Source organism: Schistocerca serialis, chromosome 1 (genome assembly GCF_023864345.2).
Source record: "Schistocerca serialis cubense isolate TAMUIC-IGC-003099 chromosome 1, iqSchSeri2.2, whole genome shotgun sequence".
Lineage (NCBI taxonomy): Eukaryota > Metazoa > Arthropoda > Insecta > Orthoptera > Acrididae > Schistocerca > Schistocerca serialis.
In genome coordinates this window covers 1,215,526,298-1,215,549,096 of record NC_064638.1, presented here as the reverse complement: position 1 = coordinate 1,215,549,096, position 22,799 = coordinate 1,215,526,298, and positions in this window count along the sequence as shown.

Below are 22,799 nucleotides of genomic sequence, written 5' to 3'. Positions count from 1 at the left end.
AAAAAACTATGGAACCATACCAAAAGCGGTGCAAGAACTGAGCGAAAGAGTAGATAATATCCAAGTGGCTAACGCCAGTATCGTGGGTGAAATCAGTGAACTGGCTAACAGGGTGGAACAATTAGAAATTGACACAAGTCAAGTAATTGAGCACAAAATGTCCGAACAAGTGCACAAAATTGCAAACCAATTTAAAAAAAAAAAGACGAGAAGGTGCACGCTGCGATTGAGGCCAAAGACTTGGGCTCCAATGCGGAAGTGCAGGACCTAAAAAGGGCGGTGCACTCATTCCGCTGTGGCAGTGGAATGTCAACCGTCGTCTTGCGGAGCTGGAAAACAGCTTGCTGCATGGCGACGCACAGGCGTGTGTCACGCCAGCCAGGTCCAACAATGATAGGCATATAAATAAAGCAGTAAAAAATGGCGACTGCGAGACACAACAGGCAACCAATGTTAGCGAAACAAACAAATGTCACTCCAAAATAGTGATTGAAGAAAGCCTGATTAAAAACCGACAGTTTCAGATCTTCACAACGGAGAAGAAATCTGTTCATCCTGTAGTGTTTATCAAGAGATTTAGAAACATTTTGCCTAGCGTTTGGAGTCATACACAGAAAATACAGTTCGTTATGTCTTACATACAAGGAGATGCTGCATTATGGGCAACCGAAGCAGCTGACAGTTGCGACACATATGAGCAATTTCAAAAGGCATTCTTGGCCAAATATTGGTCAACATGTATTCAGGAGAGATTACGGAAACAGGTATATAATCCAGAGTCGTATTCTCCACGATTAGGCAATTTGCGAAAATATTTTGAGAAGTACATTAATAAGACCCGTTACTGGGACGAGCAGATTTCATCCCGGGATTTGATCAGACTTTTGAAATCACACTTGCCGATACACGTAAAGAAAAACTTATACACGTACCGGAGAACGACATGGAACATTTCTTGTCTGTTCTGGACTCAATTGACCTGATTTAGGAGGATGTTAAGGCAGCCTCTGAACAGGCTAGAAGTAACGGAAACGGTTACAGAAATTGTCGAAATAACACGCCTCCACCAAATAATGGAAACGGCGGAGGTAACAATAGGAGACAAGATTATGTACAAAACGGGAATAGAGGTAGAGACCGGAACGGCAATAGCCCGCCGGTGAACAATGACCGGAAAAGGAGGTCTGATGACCGATATAAAACAGGCCCACCAAGCAGTAGTAGATGGAAAAATTCCAGGGGGCCGTGGAACACTAATACCTATAACGATGCAAACCGAACTTGGCCACAGAACCAGAGGTCCAGTCCGGACCGGCAAAACAGTGAAAGATATGACAATAACCGACCGCCACCACAAAATGCGCCAATTGCGCAACCGTGGCGGCCGACGCAACACAACTTACACATAGTGGAGGTCAGCGACACAGAGCAGCCACACCCAACCACCAGTAATAATCCAACAAACTAGATTCAGCCGAGAAACGCTCTCCATCGTCGGCTGAGGTTTGGAGTGAGAGCAGCCCGACACAGAACAAAACATCGGGAATCTGTATCCTCAGGTATAATGACGGGGTACAGATGGGACATGAATTAATAACTGAACCACCCACGTGCATAAAGGAGCACAAAGACAAAGTACAAGCGATAATAGGGATCAAAATTAACAATATTGATGTGCAAGCAATCGTAGATACAGGTGCTACTGTCAGTGTCATGAGTATGGACTTATTCAGAGTACTGGGGAGAGAAAAGCGTATGCTGACTTTTCCTGTGAACAATTGCAAAGTCACTGGAGCCATCAGTGCACAGCGACAAATAATTAAACTCCAAGTGCGGGTAGAGATGTATATAGGGGGAGAAGCCATAGCGTGCTCATTCCTGGTAGTAAAGGGTTGAAACGTAGCCTGCATTTTGGGGGTAGATTTTTTTAAGAGAAAGGGACGCAGTAATCGACCTTTCTCGGGGAAAATTAAGTTTGATGAACGCGGGTAGGAGGATAGAATTGTCCATGCTCAGATCTGAAGAGGTACCTGTGCCTAATTGTAATGCTATTAACATAAAATGTAGGAATCAGTGGATACTACATTTAGACAATCATTCTCTAGGACAAAATCTCTATTATCCAGATGTACAAAGTGATCAATTAAAAGCAAATGTGGACACACTTGTGAACAAAGTATCACAGTCCGAAAATTTGAACTCAATGCAACAGCAGGATTTGGTACAGTTATTATCTAATATGCAAATGAATTTTCAGAACGACCAGGAATTGTTAAGGGGTATCAATAAAATATCGAAGCCTCACAAAACCTACTGTCGAGCCTCATACTCCATTCCTTAGTTCAAGAAGGAAATAGTAGCTATCTCTTAGCAGATCCCCATTCAGGGAGAGTACGGGGACTGTATCCGCGTAGGGATGTGAAAATATTCCTACAGTAAATGACTAATAGTCCTGTTTGTTATGTGTAAAAAAATGGACACCATTCTTTTGAAAATGAATGAACATTAATGATGTGTGATCTGTAGAGATAATGTACTAGTGTAGAAGTATTTAGTTATAAGAATATGATTGACTTTCTCTTTTGTTTATGAATATTTGTGTTATGTCTTCTTTTAATTAGTGTTAGCTTAAACATGCTCTAAATGTCTGCACAGATAACCTGATTAGTGCAATTATTTATAGTGTTAAATTGTGACAAAGATCAGTCAGGAGGAACATTTTAGTAGTGATTAGTTTGTGTTCTGCATAATATTCTATATGTGTGTCAAACTATATATATGTATATGTGTAGCTGTCAGATTGACAGATTCGAACCCAGAATAATATCAATAATATGAGACACTAAGAACTTTATTTTCAAACCAGTGTTATCAAAGAGAATAATGCACCCAGTATAGTGACCCGAGGGCACCATGGGAGGCAAACTTATTGCAAATTTAAGTAGCGCAAGGTTACGCACAAAGAAGCTTCAATTGAAGCATGTGCAGATCCAATCAGTAAAAAGGAGCTAGCCTGATACAGTCCAAGTCAATTTTAGCCTACAGAGACTACACTGTAGTTACGTAGGACCTTGCAAGTAAAGTGAGACATAATTTCAATATGCCTGAATCCGGCTGGAATGCACAAATAAAATCTACTCGAACATGAATATAGATGATTTTTGGGCAAACTAATACGAAATTTTAATATTTGTTACCATATACGCAAATATCACACACCTCGGTAAAGAGCGAACAAAGAAGTTACGAATGTGCTGTTACAAAAATTGCACAACGGACATTGTAAATGAAAAAACTTAAACAAAAGTGCAGTATTGTGTGGCAGATACAGACAGTGACTGTTAAACCTGCAACAATACGTCGCGAGGTTGTTTTGAACAAGCAATAAAAAACTGTATCACCGCCGTGTGTGCAAGTGGACAAGGAACTAGCACGACACGAACAGTGAGCCGATAACGGACGGTGGACCAAGTTAGTGTCAAACTATAACTCTTTGTGTGTCAAGGGACACTGGGAAAGCGCCTTGACTACAGAGATACATTTTGTCCTAAGGTAAAAACTTGCGTGTGACTAATGACAAGTCATGACATGGTGAAAAAATATTGTGTGCCCATAAAACGTGTTACTGTGACAACGAAACATTGTGCAAACCAGACTAGTGAAGGCCTACTGAATAATAACTGCCAATACCTGTGTGCGTTTTTTCCCACAGCAGGAAAAATGCCCATAAGGATAGTACACTATTTGTGAACTTGTTGCATGTTTGCTGGAGCACTGCAAGAAGATGCCACACGGGAGAGCTGATATACAACGCGCTTCCGGCTACTTCAGCCATGCAGCGGCCGCAGCAGCCCGTAGCAGACCAGACAGCCACACGCCTCTCCGCGCCGTGGCTGTCAACACCGGGGGCGGTGACCTACACGGAGCCGACGCGCCGCGCCGAGCGCCGCTCAACAATCACTCCGCACCGCTCACCAAATACAGCATTATTGACATATTCCAAAATATTTACACAAACTGCATAACATGTCAATGAACTCGATTTTTGATAAACATTGAACATTTATTATGTATACCCGTAAATTGACAAGAGAAAATGAACACTAACAAGTGTAGGAGATGGATTTGTAGCACGTAGGTAGTGGGAACATTATGAAAAGTGACGTTGTGCTAAATGATTTCAAAAAACTAAGTGATATATCCTAGGACAAGTGACCTTGCAGTATATCGCAAAAATAATAATAACGAATTGTTAATCACACACAACAAACTTTCGTTGAACTGTATGTGACTGTGATATTATGTAACCGTTGATGACAAACTGCTAAATCAATTCAAAAGAATGACTGTTAAAGAGACAAGATTAATCATGAACCAACTGGGATGGCTGGGCTCCGGCACAGTTTTGCCCAGGTTTCCTGTCTGCCTTCGCCCAAATGGGGGAGCCATGAACATATATAACCCTAGGACTAATTAAAAGAGGCATTCCATAAAAAAATACAGAGTTGTAAAGAACGTTACTGGCACCATTGTGTCAAAGTATAGAAACTTTTTGCCAAATGCTGCCAGGGGGCAATGTAACGCTCCCTGGCAACACTCACACTATTAATAAACTAAAATTTAATTGTACTATATACGCCGCTATGAAGCAATTTGTATATACTGTAATCATTTAACAAAAAATATTATTTAATTTTGTGTAACGGACATTCGTTATTACTGTAATATTTTCTGTAGTAATATTCACGATGTATTTATGATTGGAATATTTCTATACTCATAATGTAATTGCGAAATGTGTCAATATCTGCGATAACAAAAATGTAAAATTCAGCCACAGAGGAAAATAATGTTGTAAGATTACAAAGAGATGTTAATGGTCAGCTGTAGTATAAAAAGCACCACGTAGTGTGTATTCTTTGTCGTCTTCCTGGAGAGCTGAAAGTGAGTGGAACCTGTGATGCAGCATTTTACGAATGGGTAGATTTTTTTGTCTGTATCTAGATTTAGCAGCCATTAGAGGAGAAATTACAAACTAATGTAAGTTGAATAATTGTTGTGGTCTAAATACATTATAATTTATCAAAAGTGTGTATTATTAATGTAAATTAGCTTGCCCATGTCATCTATAATATTTCTTTAAATAATTTTCAGCATTTTTAGCGGTGTTGCTGGGCTGTGCCGCGACCGAACGATTTGCAGCGGCGGCACATTTAAAAAATTGTTCCGCTAAGAAAAATTAACCGAACCTGTAAGTTGGGAGCAGATAAAAATTAGCAGTGAATTAAGAAAATGTTTTTCTTTTACAGCGATCCTGAGACTGACGGAATTTATTACTAGTTTCACATTTGTGCATTCATAGGCGGATAGTTATCGCTGAAATTTAACAATTTTGGTTTTTTCAAATAAATGTATAGTGAAGTGTGTTTTATCAATGATAATTAAACGGCGGCTTGGCAATATTTAACTATTTTCTGCTAATAGAGACAGTCTTGTGTTCCATAGCTAACGCTGGGAAAGAATTCAGTAAATATTATATAAAAAAAAAAACCACTGCATTTAGAAAATGTGTGCCAAGGCCGAATTATGTAAAGGATTTAATTCTCAACTAAATTTTCTTAATCAGTTAATATGAATTCAAGTAATTTTAAATGTACTTAATTCTGTGTAAATGAATTTTTATTACCACACGTAAATAAGAGGTTCTACAACAAAGTTCGTACGTACAGAAGGAAAGAAAGGCAAATTAACTAAAAACCAATTTAAAAAAGGTAACTGATTATTTTTAATTTTTTTAATTTCATTAAAGACAACATTTCATCTCATACAAGAGGATGATGTATACTGAAATGTAGCTAGGAAGATCACTTATGGAAAAATATAATTTCGTAAAGGGAAGAAGTATTTTCAGTTCTTTGGTTATTTTAACTTCTCCCTTGTCTGTGGCTCGGAGCAATATTTGCTGTGTCGTAACTCCTAGGGAACTTTGAATCCTGGGAAATCAGTAAAGCCTGCACCACGTTCGTTTATGCTCTATTTTAAGAGATTATATCCTGGACTTATCAAAATTGACACACGACTTGGACAGTGATTCCCAAGCTGCACAGTGAGAATGTTATAGCACTCAATACGTATTTCCCCACGGCGTACGATTGTGCCTCTGATTAATTTAAGGTCGCCGCAATTCCGTAGAGCCACTGAGATTTTTTTCCAGGTGCTAACTTCGACAACAAGAGTCAGACAAAGCATGATTATGAGCTGTAACTTGTAATGATTTGGTTTTATAGACTTCGGAATTCAAAGCAGTAACCAAATTTCTACCTCTGTTGGATTGTTTAAAATTACCGGGGAAGCGACTTCTCTCGCCCATAACTTTCCATTCAAATAAGTAGACATTATTCAGTCATATTAATTTAACTTCAGTTTCAGGGGGGGAGGGGGGGGGCGAGAAGCTAAAGTACTGTACCACACCTCGACAGCACAGTTCAATCGCCCAATCTTTATCTCATACAGACATTGTGGGAACAGCGGGTAAAGCGTTGCAGTCAGCAGAAAAATGTTCAGATGTGTGTGAAATCTTATGGGACTTAACTGCTAAGGTCATCAGTCCCTAAGCTTACACACTGTAACCTCCCCCTCACTTACCGACCTTAATGACAGTGAAAAATGAAACCGCGTGTACCTAATGGGAGTTTTGGAAAAGCAATCGTCACCGAAGTTAACCTGTCGGTAAAGAGGGAGGAAAGGGTTACATCTAAATGAAAGGAAATGTGCTAATGAAACTGGTGGAAATTAATTTTGAAAAGGGGTAAAGTTAATAAAGAAAGTAAATGTGCAGCCGTTACATTAACAATTAACTAGCGGTAATTAGGTATTTGAGATTTGGGGAAATCACGGTCGCCAGTCCTAAGGACAATTACTATAGTAACTGAAAAAGAAAGGTAATTACACATATAATTAGCACTAGAAGCGTGGCAACTGAAGGTTGACACGTGTAGTGTGAAAACTGAAAGTTTGTCAGAAGTAATAAATTTCGCTACACTCTGACTTAATTTAGCAAAAGGATTAATAAAACTGGAAAATCGAAAGTTAATTTAGTGACTGAAGTTAATAGTGAGCTTTCTTTCTGAAGCACACCGACATTCAGTAAAATAAGGTTAGTCTTGGACTACCTCAACAATCATTTCAAAAGCTACTTGAATCTACGCAATTTAGAAATAAGAGAATTAACTTTGAACTTGAATTAAATGATTCTGAACAATTAACAATAGTAAAATGTAGTACGTACCAAGCTGAACTGCAGTCACAGGTAAGCTAAAATACGGTAACAAAGCTCGCACTCTTAATTCGTGCTTGTGTAATCTGAATATTGTAGCCAGCTCTGAGACTTTGACTGAACTTTGAATTAAATGCAGTGAAATCTAATTATATTATTTTAATGCTGGCGTTTGAATTTCAACGACACTCGGGTTCATTTCGGAAAAGGAAGGGACCCTGCTTGGCAATGCAATTGGGACAATGAGCAACAAAGGTTCATGCTAAGTTGCTGTAATTTTGCGAGGCAAATGGAACAATTTGAAAAGCTGAGGTCTGCCATACAGTTCTGAAACTTTACGTGCTTTTAGTCTTCCTTGTTGGTTGATTGAAGGTTTGAAGCCGTCGATCGAGGAGGTGGCGACAGTCACTCATTGTCGGCCGTCGCTGTTGCAGAAGCTGGATGTTGGCGCGCCTTCTTCTCGACACGGTCACCAGGCGAAACGGGCTCTTGATGTGCGCCAGCTAATGCTTCCCGTCCGCGACACCATGTCAGAAACTATCATCGCGAGTCGAGCGCAATTACATGCTGCCAAACCCCGAAAGCGCGGCAACTCGCGGGAGCGTCACACAACACACCTGCTCCACTCGCTACTCCCGCCAGACTCTCACTGCCCTGCCCGCGCTCCACGCGGCAGAGTTAACACTACCAAAGATCCTACACACTTTGATTCTTCACACGACCCATCGATGTAATCGTTCGATAGCAGTTTTCCCTAGGCAAGACCCAGCGTAAAAATACAAATAATATTTACGAAACAAACCAATTATACATCGACATGAGTGCATAAATATATATATATACAAACAGTAAAACAATTACAATATATAAAGAGACAGAAATGTCATATCTTGAGGTAACAAAACAAGGAAAAAAAATAATAGTACAATAGATGGAAATAGGAGGATATGCATTTCCGGCGTTACACGTGCCCCACATTGTCTGAGGATGTTCGTGTAACGTAAACAGACTCAGAAAATGTCCCAAAAAAAGAAACAGCGGAAATGCATATGCTCAAAACATCAACAAAATTTAGCATTCTTCTAATTAACCATAAACCAATTTTTAGACAATAATAATTGAGTGGAGACACTCCTAATCTTATTCCACTCTGTCATCTTGCACAATATAAAACAGGTTGACAACATATTAAAATTCATAGAAAACATAGAAAATGGTTTAGCTATTCCAAAATCATTAAAATTCGTAACACTATGAGAAATGGAATACTATTTGCAAAATTAATTAGATTGCATGGTCATAAAAACAGGTAGATCAAAATACGCAAATTAATTATTAATTACATAGAATACACATTTTATATAACCTTTTCATAATTATTATCTCGTCATGAGATTCCACTTAACGCTAAACAAGAAAATAATATACATCAGATCGAAAAAAACATAAATATTGACAGTAGAATTCTTTCAGCTGTCCAGGAAGAAAAACAATTCCGCCTTCCGTACTCGCAAGTACAAAGAATGCCGACAGCGGCCCAAGAGCCAACAGCGGCACAAGAGCCGACAGCGGCTCGCCTCGCCAGTATTGTTGCGCCCGCGTGTGCGGCACGCTTGATCTCACTCGCCCTTGTGACGGCGTTTCCAGAACGTCCGTTCCACTGAATTCTTTCGGAAAAACTCACTCCCGAGTAATCTCAAGGAGTCCATAAACACTATCACAGTGGATAACTCAACATTGTCCATCATCACACATGTACAAGCCTGAAACTTAAAACAGCGTCTAAGTACATCGGCAATGACTAGTAAAACACATATTCATGAAATCTTACAGCTAGTTACAAAATCATATTTACATTGCTTAATCTACTGTGACTCAGCTGAAAACTTAAACTAGCAGCTTGGATTTTTCAGTTGATTAGATCATGATTAAATTGATTAAAATTAAATTGATTAATCAAAATTAATTACTTATTAATTACAACTTCTTTAAGGACCTTGGTCAGTCAAAAGCATGGCAATCTAGCAAACCTTAAATCTTACACTCTATATTTACATATTGTACAAATTACCCATTGTGTGGTATTAATCGATCCTAGGTTGGTACAATTTCAAATCTACTATATTTCGTATACCTAATAGCTTTCCAGAGCTTGGATACTCTAAGCAATTAGCATTTGTGTGAGGTATACCAATGACTTTATATGGTCCATTATAAACAAACTTAAATTTAGAGATTTCATTGTCTATCTCGCTCGATTTCTCATGAGCTTTTACAAGTACTAAGTCTCCGATCGCAAACTTAGCAAAACTCGCTTTAGCGTCATGACGACGTATGCGAGCATCGGCTTTAAGCTTCATTACTTCTCGCAAACGATCTTTTTTCACACCAATACTAATGTCAATCCGTGGAGGGAATTTGATTATCTCTTCCACTAAACTTTTACTTCTGTCATCCAACAGGATTTCCTCTGGAGAAAATCCCGTAGATTCATGTCTCAAGGTGTTCATAATTCTCTCAAATACTGCTATATATTTGCCCCATGCCCTATGGTTGTGATGGCAATAGGTACGGCACAGTCGGCCTAGCTCGCGCATATACCTCTCAGCGGGATTCCCAGCCGGACAATAAGCTGAAATATGAATCACCTCGACCCCATTACTTTCCATGCCTTCATTCCACAACTTAGAAGTAAATTGTGCCCCATTCTCTGATAGAATCGCCTTGGGCTTACCAATATGAACAAAATAATCGTTCACCAGCTTGCTATAGACCGCTTTGGCTGTAGCTTTCCTAATCGGGTATAGTTTGATGAACTTGGAAAAAGCTTCTAGCACTACTAAAATGTAGGCAAAGTTTCCTGATGACTTGGGCAAAGGTCCGTACAAGTCCACGCACAGTAACTCAAAGGTGTCGTTAGGCCTTATACTTTGCATAGGACCACGACTCGTACAGTTGGTAACCTTCACCTTCTGACATAAATCGCAAGTTTTCACTCTGTCAGTAACTCGTTTTAACATGTTGTTGAAATGCACTACTTCACTCAGCTTTTCCGTACATTTCTTTGGTCCACAGTGACCATACGCCAAATGGTAGTAGTCTATTATTTCCGTGACATATTTGGTGGGCCAGCATACCCGCCAAATATTACTATCTTCACCCTTACGTATGTACAAGATATGATCGTATATCTTGTAATACTTCCTTAATTTCTCTCCTTCTGGACTCTTTTCATCATATCGAGTTTTCACCATATTTAAACAACCATCCTCGTTCTGATGACGACGTAGATTCTTACAGATGTTCATTATTAATTTACGTCCCTCAACTTCTTTAAAATAGTACAATTTGACCACTCCATCTGCCTCATCTTTCAATAGACCTTGATTAGACTCGGGCAACCGCGACAGCGCATCCGCTACGCAATTGTCGGTCCCTTTTACGTAACAGATGTCATAGTTAAATTGCTGTAAATACAGCGACCACCTAGTCAGTCTTTCGTGAAGTAGTTTACAATCCTTCAGATAAGTGAGCGCCTTATGGTCCGTATGAATAATCACCTTACGGTCCCATAGGTAACCCTTGAACTTCTTGAATCCCCACACGATAGCGAGACACTCTTTCTCAGAAATCGTGTAGTTTCGCTCACTTTTTGATAAAGTTCGACTAGCGAACGCTATCGTCCGGTGTTCCTTATCCTCTCCTTTACCAACTTCTTGGAACAGTTCTACCCCCACCCCGTAATTCGACGAATCCGTTCCCAGATGGAAGGGTAGCGATAAATCAGGATGAAATAGTATGTTAGATCTTAACAACTCGTCTTTTAATCTCTCGAAAGCGGTCTGACACCCGTCAGTCCACACAAACGGAACATTTTTGCGTAAGAGGTTATTCAAATTTTCATCATTAAACACTTGTCCTTTTACAAATTTACGGTAAAATCCTGTGAGCCCTAGAAAACTTTTTAACTGTTTCCTAGACTTGGGTGGAGGACAATTCCTTATTGCCTCTAGTTTCTCTGGGTCTTTCGTAATACGAGCAGTGGTAATTACATGCCCTAAAAATTTCAGTTCCTGCTTCACAAATTCGCATTTCTTTAGCTTTAGAGTCATTCCGCCACGGCGCAGTGCTCTAAAAACTTCATCTAACAGGTCACAATGGTCATGCCAAGTGGCATTGGCCAACAATAGGTCGTCAACATATACAGTTAATCTTGAACTCAAAGCCGGTCCTAGCACTTTATCTAGGGCCCTGATGAATACGGACACAGATATATTAAGTCCAAACGGCAGTACTCTATACTGATAACACCTGCCCGCAAATAAGAAGGCGGTGTATGGCCTAGATTCTTCTTCGAGTTCTATTTGCCAGTAACTAGCCGTCAGATCGAGGCTAGTCATGAACTTAACGTCATGAAAACGTTGCAAAATCTCCTCCATACTCTCTGGTCTGTCTGTTTCACGTTGAACGACCCTATTCAACGTGCGTGCGTCAACCACAATACGCACACTACCATCCCGTTTTGCTACAATGACCAAACCGTTATTGTATGGACTTGTACTTCTTTCAATCACTCCCCATTCGATCATCTTATCTATCTCCCGTTGCACTGCTTCCTTTTTGGACAGCGGTATAGCATACGGTCTCACGAAGAATGGTTCGTGCGGAATTACATGCAACTTGCATTTATATCCTTCCACAAGACCCGGTTTGTCTGAAAACACACTCTTATTCCTCATCATCACTTTATACAGGCCTCGTCTTTGTTCTTGTGTTACGTTTGACATACCGTCTACAATACTTTCCAATTCAGTTTCTACACTATTGTCAGTGCCGAGATTCCTCACATTACAGTAGTTCAAATTCATACCTACATCAATACCATTCGGCCAGTTAACAATGTGTATAGGCTGGTATTGCCTATGCACACTGTCTCCTGCCTCGTCAAAGCTAACTACTATCGTTTTATCTAGTGACATACATGTCAAAGTTTTGCTTTCGCAGTTAATCACTGCACGGTACTTTAATAGCCAATCTAACCCGATAATTACTTCCGTAGTTAAGTCTGGCACGACGACAAACTCTTGTTCAAATCGTGCCCCACATATCTCGAAGTTGACAAAAATCTGTTTTGTGACCGGTTTACTGGCCTTCCCAGTAGCACCGATAATTTTCACTCCTGTTACTGGCATAACTACGATGCCGGGTCTGTCTTTCAGTAACTCAAATATTTTCCCAGATACAGCACTCAATTCTGCACCGGTGTCAATCAACACGTTTAGTTGTAGGTCGTGCATATTAACAGACACTACTATCTGTCTACACTTGTCCTCGACTGTTTCTTTATTTTCACACAGTAAATCCTCGTCTATATCCAGGTCATTCCAGAAAAAACCATCCGGCTTTGATCCCAAATCCGGTTTATCTGGCGGCTTTTTCAGCCTCTGTTCACATACAGTTTTAATTTCAACACGTCTGTCCTGAGGCTTAGTCTGTAGCTTCGCCTCCAATACCGAAACCTTTTCCTGTAACTCGTCAACTAGTGAGTGTTGCTTTGCTATCGATTCACTAATTGTCACCTTCGTTGATTCCTCTTTGGTCAGATTGATCTCATCTGCCAATCTACCTGGAGGAATGTGCCCAGTCGCATCTGAAATTACTTCCTCTGGATCTGCGCAACCCACACTGCTACCGTCTGACCGCATAACGTCAGCTCTAACCTCATACACGCTGAAATCTATGTGCTTTTCTACCAATTGTGTCCAGCTACCACTAAAATTTTCGCAATCTTTCTCCTTAATACTTTCGCAATGTTTAAACTGGAGGTTTGCGTCGGATGGGTCGGCTACTTCTACCACTGAAACTTTCGGTAAGGTCTGCCGGTTAGGGCCAGAACTTTCCGTTACTACTTCAACATCCAACTCTTGTGGGACGAGACACGACGAATCTTGCTCGTGCTCCCCCTTAACATCAACTATTTCTGGTAAAGTCTGCCGGTTAGGGCCAGAACTTTCCATCACTTCACAAATACTATCTTCCTGTGGGACGAGACGCGGCAAATCCTGCCCGCGCTCCCTATAAACACTCCTCCCGTACAGGCCCCTATAATCTCTTAGTTCGTCGTATAAGCGACCGAACTGCCTTAACCAGACCTCATCCCTCTCTGCATCCCCTCGCTCGATGACGGACGTTTTATCCGACATCTGATCTTCTCTCAACAATTGCGAATCATTCTTAAACTCAATCTCCAGTTCCGCTGTGGGTATTACAGCTGCCACTTTATAATCGATTTCCGGAACACTACTTAAATTGTTCTCACTGACAGTGAATGTATTTTCTGCTGCCATGTATACAGCTGATTTACTACTTGTGGGCGCACTCCTTTCTCCTAACACTGGCACACTCTCCCGCCGTTGATTATTCCATACGGAATTTTCATAACGACGACACCTGGGTTTTCTCCTGTTATTGGGCCGCCAAAATTTCTCCACGCCCGGTCGGCCCCTCACCGGCGCGGCTAATGGTTTCCCTGTCTCGTCCCAGCAGATACGCTCCCCGGATACTGCTGAGGCGGCTGGTCACACCCTCTGGCGTTATTACTATTCTGCGCAGCCCGTATCACGCTAGTATGATACTGGTTTCCGTCATTCCGGTTATTATTTGCATTGTACCGATTGTTATTACGGTCCGAACCATTATTGTCATTGCTGCGGTATGCATTATTCCCATGGTTATCGTTGTCATGGTTGGGGTGGTACCCGTTGTTGTTACCACGGCCTCTACCACTGTCGCGATTATTGCGCCAATTGTCCTCGTCCTCAACTCTTTCCAGGAAATCATTGATTGTCCTGTAATTGCTTCCTACGTAGCGTTTTGTATCATCTGGAAGCTTCTTGTAGAGTTCCCAGACTATTTCGGATTCCGTGCGGCGATCACGCAAATATTCCAACTTGCGGATCCAGCCCTCACAAAACTCCCTCATCGAACCGCGCGAATTCGCATCGAAAGGCCTCGATACGACAAATTCGCGCCAGACACTTTGCTGTTTTTGCTCTGACCAGTATTCAGCCAGAAACAAATTTTTAAACTCGTCAAAAGTCAGGTTCGTAATGTCGAGGTTTAAGCCCTAACGCTTGGCATCACCAGCCAGCACATCAATAACCGCATTAATTTTTCTCTCATTAGTCCATGATCTGGGTAAAACTCTTTCACAATTTTTAATGAAATCCGTCGCGTGAATACCGCCTTTTTTCAAGGGGTCGAACCGCTCCTCTTTCGTCAACAATTCCGAACTATGTGCACAGATTGGCACATAGCTCTGTTTTTCGTCAAGTTTCTTTTCTAATTCCGACACTCTCGTAATTACTTGGCAAGTGGTTGTCGCAAGCGTTTCCACTTCCCTCTTTTTCTCTTCGCAGGTATTAGCCTGCTCCCTCACTTTAGTGTCTCCTTCGGACACTAAAGCCTTTAAAGTTTCCACCTTCTGTTGATCCTCTTTTTTCACTAATTGAATTTGTTCCGTCACCTTATTCTCGATGATCGGAGCAACTGCTTCTCCTACACTTTTCTCGATTCTGCTAATTTCGGAATCAAAACGAGTATTTATGCTCGCAATTTCCGCCTGAACGCCTATCATTTCCTGTTTAAGATTACCGATTTCGGTATTAATTACAACAATATCTTCTTTGATTTTATCAACTTTTGTATTAACAACTCCAACATTGTTGTTAACAACATTAATAGCTTTGTTCTGATTGTCTAGCTTTCGTTCAATCTTTTCAGACTGAGCTTCTTGCTTGGCAGACAGAGCTATAATTCCTGCCGATTGACTCTTGATTTCATTAATCAAAACATTCAATAAATCAGTTAAATTCCCGGAGACTACCGGTTTTACTTCCGTAGCTGGTTCCTCTATACATGTTCCCCCGTATTCATCATCAAGGGGTACAGATTTGATTTTCGCTTCCGATTCCGAAACATTTTCTAAAGTTTGGAATTCCATTTCTGCTCTTTGTTGCGTTTCGGCGGTCGCGTCTTTCATGCTAGCCGCCTGCCCCTGAACAATGGGAACCGCCGTGCGCGTTTCCCACTGTTCGACCGATTGTTCCGTATCCAAGTCTACCAAATTTTGGTAATTGTTGCCTTCACTCATTTTAATAATTTTCAATATAAATGACAAATCTCAAATGTAATTAGGATTACTCCCACTACTTATTCTCTGACGTAACGGCCTGTACGTAACCAGTACTTTGTTACGACATTTGCACCAAAGAAAATACGTGTCCAGAACAACCTCAAATCTGAAGATTGTCCTGTCACCAGGTCGCCACGTGTAACCTCCCCCTCACTTACCGACCTTAATGACAGTGAAAAATGAAACCGCGTGTACCTAATGGGAGTTTTGGAAAAGCAATCGTCACCGAAGTTAACCTGTCGGTAAAGAGGGAGGAAAGGTTTACATCTAAATGAAAGGAAATGTGCTAATGAAACTGGTGGAAATTAATTTTGAAAAGGGGTAAAGTTAATAAAGAAAGTAAATGTGCAGCCGTTACATTAACAATTAACTAGCGGTAATTAGGTATTTGAGATTTGGGGAAATCACGGTCGCCAGTCCTAAGGACAATTACTATAGTAACTGAAAAAGAAAGGTAATTACACATATAATTAGCACTAGAAGCGTGGCAACTGAAGGTTGACACGTGTAGTGTGAAAACTGAAAGTTTGTCAGAAGTAATAAATTTCGCTACACTCTGACTTAATTTAGCAAAAGGATTAATAAAACTGGAAAATCGAAAGTTAATTTAGTGACTGAAGTTAATAGTGAGCTTTCTTTCTGAAGCACACCGACATTCAGTAAAATAAGGTTAGTCTTGGACTACCTCAACAATCATTTCAAAAGCTACTTGAATCTACGCAATTTAGAAATAAGAGAATTAACTTTGAACTTGAATTAAATGATTCTGAACAATTAACAATAGTAAAATGTAGTACGTACCAAGCTGAGCTGCAGTCACAGGTAAGCTAAAATACGGTAACAAAGCTCGCACTCTTAATTCGTGCTTGTGTAATCTGAATATTGTAGCCAGCTCTGAGACTTTGACTGAACTTTGAATTAAATGCAGTGAAATCTAATTATATTATTTTAATGCTGGCGTTTGAATTTCAACGACACTCGGGTTCATTTCGGAAAAGGAAGGGACCCTGCTTGGCAATGCAATTGGGACAATGAGCAACAAAGGTTCATGCTAAGTTGCTGTAATTTTGCGAGGCAAATGGAACAATTTGAAAAGCTGAGGTCTGCCATACAGTTCTGAAACTTTACGTGCTTTTAGTCTTCCTTGTTGGTTGATTGAAGGTTTGAAGCCGTCGATCGAGGAGGTGGCGACAGTCACTCATTGTCGGCCGTCGCTGTTGCAGAAGCTGGATGTTGGCGCGCCTTCTTCTCGACACGGTCACCAGGCGAAACGGGCTCTTGATGTGCGCCAGCTAATGCTTCCCGTCCGCGACACCATGTCAGAAACTATCATCGCGAGTCGAGCGCAATTACATGCTGCCAAACCCCGAAAGCGCGGCAACTCGCGGGAGCGTCACACAACACACCTGCTCCACTCGCTACTCCCGCCAGACTCTCACTGCCCTGCCCGCGCTCCACGCGGCAGAGTTAACACTACCAAAGATCCTACACACTTTGATTCTTCACACGACCCATCGATGTAATCGTTCGATAGCAGTTTTCCCTAGGCAAGACCCAGCGTAAAAATACAAATAATATTTACGAAACAAACCAATTATACATCGACATGAGTGCATAAATATATATATACAAACAGTAAAACAATTACAATATATAAAGAGACAGAAATGTCATATCTTGAGGTAACAAAACAAGGAAAAAAATAATAGTACAATAGATGGAAATAGGAGGATATGCATTTCCGGCGTTACAACACTACTTAACCTAAATTGTCCTAAGGACAAACACGCACACCCATGCCCGAGGGAGGACTCGAACGTCCGGCAGGATCAGCCGCACAGTCCATGACTGCAGCGCCTTACACCTGCAGTCAGCACTCCTTAAATTTGAGAGTTCTATGAGGGCCTGTCAACAACGATTGAATTCACCTGCATAATTTGTGCTGGGGCGGAATGATTTCGCATGTTATTGCGATGTAATTTCCTTAGGTTTCTTTTCACTCTACTGAAACAGCAAGAGACAAATGAACCATTGGTAAAGGAACATGTAAAATTTTGTAGCTTTTTATATATAATGTATGTCTTGCGCATTTGTGGACATAGTCGAGTACCTTGTACAACTTTGTTCGGGAGATGGCGGCAGAGATCATCCGTCAGCCCAGAGACAACAGCAGAGCGCTGGAGCCAGAGACCATCCTACACCAGCTGGCTGCTAGAACGACGACCGACGGTTAAACACTGATCGCTCAGATCATTATGACCACCTTTCTAATAGCCGGTATTTCCAAGATTGGCACGGATAACAGCGGCGACGCTTCGTGGCATGGAAGTGATTAGGCCTTGGTAGGTCGCTGGAAGGGGATGGCACCACATCTGCACAAAAGTCACCTAATCCCCGTGAATTCCGGGGAGAGGGTGATGAACTCTGACGCCACGTTCTGTCGCATCCCTCTCTACCCTATCTTCCTTCGTCGTCGGCGTTGTCGTTGTTGCCGTGAGGCACCGTTATACCAAGAGGAAAGACGCGTCGACCTTAGAGCATGAGATATGGTAACCTTAAGTCATTGACAACACACATCGGTCACGGTAGCACCTGATTCCAGAATAGCTGCAGTCGTTCGGATCTACGAACTACCCCCTCTTGACCAGGTCCCCAAAACTTAACGCGTAACGAGATTCCTTCGAAGCAAATTGTCATAAAAATCGTCCTTAAAGGCTTCGTACAACGATAAGAAGTGTTACTGTTTATGGAATAATAATAGATACGAACAAACTGTCTTGTTTCTTCTGTTTTATTTAACGTAACTTTGTTCACAGTTTTATTTCGCATTCAGCACTCATTCACACTCTGATGTGGAGTATATGCGATTGCCTGAACCCTAACTCCCAAGCTCCATCGAAACCGTTTGATGAACAGTTTTGTTTGCTCGACACCAGCAGTCAATGATAACGATACAGTATTTTGTAATTGACTCTTCTAGTGTAGCCACAACCCTCCACGAATGTTTGCTAGGCGTAAGACAACTACACACTTTTCTCTCTGGTCCGCTATTATTAAGGATTCGCGTAAAAGTTAACGTTTTTCTCCTTTTCATAAATTGGAGCCAGCTCTCCGCCATGTAATAATAATATAAAAAAAAACTGTCTCAATACCGGGTTCCTCGTGAGATGCGTATAGGTTTATCCCGGAATTGACCGGCCTGTAGGTATACTCAATTTAATAACCACACTTCGCTATCCGCGATTTGGTGTAACTAAATGTCATTTTGTTACTCTGATCGTATACCGTAGTTATTTAAAACTCGCCCCTATATTTTTTCACAGCGCACAATTGGCACTTCTTTACTTGTTTATTTCCATGAGTTAACGAAAAGATGACCCCGTATCATCGGCTTCGTCGATACAAAGCAAAATACCTCAATGTGCCCAACTTTACCTCTTCTTACAGGATAGGCTACCGTACTCATTAATTTACCATATATTATTTCCAATAACACTAAACAGGTATCGCCGTAATATTTTAATTTTACTCAAAAGCATGTTATTATTATTATGTCCGACCAAATTGTAACAAATTGCGCGGCGTGCGTTTTTAACGATAGCTTTACACTCTCCCAGCCTTTATTCATGCAATATTATATACAAATATACAGACAGGACAGAAAGATCGATCTCTCTACCGTAACCAATAGAGGAAAATACGCTATTCAATCTCGTTACATATATCTTGACTCGTATTGTCACACCACATGTGTGCGATTGGGTTGAGATCTGGCGAGGTAGGGCCCATAAAATCAATTGGAACTCGCAACTGTCTTTTCCGGACCAATCCATCACACTCCTGGCCTTCTGACACGGCGCATTATCTTATTGAAAAATTCCACTGCCATCGGGAAACATCATCGTCGTGAGAGGGAGCACGTGGTCTGCAACCAGTGTTCGATACTCCTTGGCCGTTATGGCGCACGGCGCGAGCGCCCCTGGACTCATGAATGCCCACGTGAATGTTCTCCAGAGCATAAAGGAGCCGCCGCCAGTTTGTCTCCGTCACGCAGTTCAGGTGCCCAGGAGCTCTTCTCCTGGGAGAGGATGGATTCGCGCCCTTCCATCGGCTTCATGAAGAAGGTATCGGGATTTATCAGACCGTGCAACGTTCTGCCACTGCGGCAACGTCAAGTATCGATGGACAGTTGTAATTGTCGATGTCACGGTGTTAACATTGGCACATGCATGGGTCGTCGGCTGCGGGGGCCCAATCGTTAGGAATATTCGGTGCTGTCTGTGTTCAGACATACTTGTACTCTGCCTAGCATTAAAGTCCAATGTCAGTTCCGCCACAGTTTGGCTGATGTTCTGTTTTACTCGTCTGCCCAGCCTGCAACGTCCGACATCTGCAATGAGGGGTGGCCGTCCAACCCCACGGCGTCCGGACGTGGTTTAATATTGGTTTCGTCACGTGTTGAAGACATTCAACACAGCACCCCTCGAACACCCCAAACAATTCGCACAGTTTCCAAAATGCTCGTACCGAGCCTCAGAGGTTTTCAAAATGTGCGCTCGGTCAGACTCAGGTAATTCGACCGCCTTCCCCATTCAACACACAGACAGCATACATGCACGTGTAATACATGAACCATGTTTGTGTCTCGCTGGCAGTCATTCCTCGCTAGGTGACGATGCTATCGCCTGGACGGGTTTATACAACGCCGACTCAAAGGAAGGCCTCGGCGCTTGTTCGTAACGTCACGTCAGCTAGGCACGGCGAACGCAAGGTCTGTTGGAGGCATATTTATAATGGTGGTGTCTCCCTCTCTGACACAGGAAATTGCGAAACTATTGGCGGTAGTTGACCAACACACATTGTTCTGAGAGATTTCTGCAATCAATTAATTGTGCAATTCATTACATTTGCATGGGGGCTTAATTAAATAAAATGCACATATTTTTAGTAGCTGTATGTCCGATTACGAGGTCTCGTAAACGGTTGGCCCTGACTACTATTATTACGCAATCTGACTGCATGGAACAACAACAAAGAATGAAATGAAAATTTTCGTTAACACAATTAATTAATTAAGTCCCCAGCAACTATAAAACCTACGAAACCAAAACACAAGTGTAACTGTTCTGTGTGTGGAAGTATGACTCAACGTACACATCTGGCACGGTTCTTCTTCAATAAGACAAGAAATTTCAAATACCATTTATACTGACGTGATAAAAAAAATTAGAAATACTATAATTGCTCAAGAAACCCAGAATTACACTCTAACACAAGAACACACGCCAGATGCTTTGTTGACTGAACCTGTAATGACGCATTATTCAGGACACTGAAATAATGAGAGAGAAAAGAAATTTTTTTTTACCTTCATATATTGACGAAAAGCACTCTAATCATTACAATATTTCCACACCGACTCGTTACTACCACATCTCAACAAGAACTTTTCAGTATCACATCTCAGCAAGCACTGCCTACTACGAGTTCTCGACCAGCACTTTTCACTAGCACATCTCAACAAGCACTGACTCCCACGAGTTCTCAACAAGCACTGACTACCACGAGTTCTCCCCAAGCACTGCCAGTGGAGGCGGCTGAATAATGCTCTTTGGCGCAATCTCTGGCGCTGTGGCTCAGTGTAGCCACCTTTCATATGCCCCTCCTCCACGGGCCAGAATTTGATGGTATTTTTGCCAGCATTGGTGGTGAAAATACCACCAAATTCGTCCACAAAAATACAGACAAAAATAAAAGATAAAAATACAGACAAAAATAAAAGATAATATTAATACATAACTATCACATAATTAGATAAAATTTTGGCTTTGAACTGACCTTTCAGTAACCTATTATATAAAATACAGTAAGCAATACAAATTCTTTCCATACATGTGACTTTCCATAATAGTTCACACAATACACAAAAAATCAATTTATACAAATGTTCACATAAAATACTTTTAATGATTAGTTCCAGCAGTAGCACCCAGCAATGGTCAACAGGTGCAGACACCAACAAGTGACATCATTTCAATAAAAGCAGTTCATCAGTGGCACCCAGTAATGTTGAGGAGGTGCAGACAGCAAGAAGTGACATCTTCTCAGTTGAAGCAATTCCATCAGTGGCACCCAGCAATGTTGAACAGGTGCAGAAACCAACAAGTGACATTATTTCAGTACAAGCAGTCCATCAGTGGCACCCAGCAATGTTGAGCAGATACACACAGCAACAAGTGACATTATCTCAGTAGAAGCAGTCCATCAGTGGCACCCAGTAATGTCGCACAGGTACACACAGCAACAAGTCACATTTCTCAGCAGAAGCAGTTCCATTAGTGGCACCCAGCAATGTTGAACAGGTGCAGACACCAACAACTGACATTATTTTAGTAGAAGCAGTCCATCAGTGGCACCCAGTAATGTTGAACAGGTGCACATAGCAACAAGTCACATTTCTCAGCAGAAGCAGTTCCATTAGTGGCACCCAATAATGTTGAGCAGGTGCAGACACCAACAAGTGACTTAATTTCAGTAGAAGCAGTCCATCAGTTGCACCTAGCAATGATGAGCAGGTCCAGATAGCAGTCCATAATATTCACTATCACTGGTCACACTGTTCATCAGAGTTTATTAGCAGAAATTAAACATGTCCTAGTGGCACCAATCATGTAGAAAAAGTACAAGTAACAGTCCATTATATTCACTATCCTAATCATACAGTTCATCAGCAGAAATTAATCATTTCTAAGTGGCACCCAATATGTTGAAAAAGTGCAGGTAACAGTCCATAATATTCACTATCACTAATCAGACAGTTCATCAGCAGAAATTAAACATTTCTAAGTGTCACACATCAATGTTGAACAAGTGCAGGTAACAGTTCATAATATTCACCATCACTAATCAGACAGTTCAGGCATGAACAATAGTTCGAATGCACATTCAAATGCTTTTACACTAAACATACAAATTCTAATAAACACACAAATGATATCAGATAATTGTCATATTAACTATTACAAATACGCAAATACCAGTAAACCTATAATATTTATGGGTGTCAGTGCAAGCCACTACAAACAAATAAAATAATATTTAGGAGATAGGTGGGTAGGATTAGGAAAGGAAAATACACAAAACACACTCACTCATCTTTCATCCACATTAAGTACTACTGTGTAATTGAATAGTGTTAACTGTGTAAATGCAATTCTGTCAAAATTTGATGCTCATCATGTGTATCAAGTAGTAGTGGCAGCAATGTATAACAGTCAATAATAGATAAGTCAACATCATAGTCATCATGTCAAGACCAATGTTTGCCAA